Raw genomic sequence first — 1,580 nt, 5'->3', positions numbered from 1 at the left:
CAGGCTTCTGTTGCTTTGGTCTTGAGGGCAGCTCACCTCAAACATGAATGGAGAGACATCCTAGGGGAGCAGCCAGGAGGCATCTGTCTGCCCAACCAGAGGCTGGGACTAACAAAGAGCAAGGCAGAACATTAATACTTCAAGAGGTATTAGAATTTAATGTGTGAGTGAGGCCAGGGGAGTACTGATGTACAGTAGATATGTAGGATAGGTATGTATGTATATAAACTTAGGCAAATTAAGTCAATTGCAGGGTTCTAAGTTATAAAGCTCCTTTTGGTAGAAAGCTGCCTAAGTGGGTTCTGACTCTGTTCAAAGTCCCCAAGCCCACCCCCCACCACCCCCACCCCCACTATCTACTCTGAACAGTTTCTGGGTAAAGGGATCATGGTATATGTTGCCTAGGAAGAGTTAGCTCAGTTTGAGGACTGGGTTCACCTTCCAGAGTTAGAAAGAATGGTTTTATGCAAAGGAAGGCCTTGCTGTTGTCTCTGTGGAAAGTGGCCAACTTCCTGATCTGTAGCCCCTGGATACTAGAAAAGGGCCACTATTCAGGATGGCCTGTTGCATCTGCCTTCTGACTAGCTGGGGGATATCAGCCACCTCATCTGATTCAGCCTAAGAGAAAGAAGGGTCACAGCCTGAAAGGGTGTTGGGTGGTCATGCTCCTCCAGTCTAGAGGGTGGCTTCCCCTTCCTCACCCAAGGAGAAGACCCCCTTGCTGAGCAGCTGCCAGCCCTCCCCCAGGGCTGTGAAGGCCAACTCAGAAGAGCCAAGGGTGGCTTCAGCTGGGTTCCCAGAGCAACTCAGCTGGTCTCTCGGGATGCTGAGGTTTTCAGGAAAGAGGAGGATCTGGGGAAAATGTCTAAGCCCATAAGTATTTCTTTAATGTTTCCCAATATAAGGTGAAAATAGGAACCTGAATGAACTGTTTCCCGCCTTGAGAAAGGTCTGCCAGGGACTGAGGCAGAAGGAACTGAAGATATTCAAGGAGGAAACAGCATCTAGGTAGCATCGGGACGACTAGATCTATGCCTTTGAGCTGAAGTTATATGACACACGTTGCCCAGACTTTTTCAGGGGCACTTTGGGTGGGGTGGCGGGAGTGTCTTCAGTGTCACTTCCCTGTGTTGGGCCAGAGAGTAGGGCTAAGTCCCGTGTGTTCACAGTGCTGGAGCCCTCGGGTCATTAGGCTCCCCCAAATCCATCATTCCATGGAGAATGGAAAGGGGCCAATGGGCACTGCTTCACTCTGCAAGGCAGCTTCTCTGCTCCCCATCTGAATGGCCTCCAAGTGCCATTAGCCTGGGCTGCAACAGAATTGTACTTAAGGGACTGATCTCAAACTTGAAGATTAAAGGGCACATTTCTAGAGTCAGAGGAATCATGCCTCTCCCTCCCCCGGCCCTCACACACCCACCTCGCATACCATCGAATCCCTGCTGCTGCCTGGAGCCCAGATAACTCCGGCTGAGGAATGTGGGGCCAGTGGGGACTGGAAAGGTTGGGTGAAGGCTGAGGGAAGGCTTTGACCAGAACTGGGAGAGGACCGTGGACTATAGGATGGGGATCTGGTTCCA

This window comes from Eschrichtius robustus, chromosome X (genome assembly GCF_028021215.1).
Source record: "Eschrichtius robustus isolate mEscRob2 chromosome X, mEscRob2.pri, whole genome shotgun sequence".
NCBI lineage: Eukaryota > Metazoa > Chordata > Mammalia > Artiodactyla > Eschrichtiidae > Eschrichtius > Eschrichtius robustus.
This window is presented reverse-complemented; position numbering follows the sequence as displayed.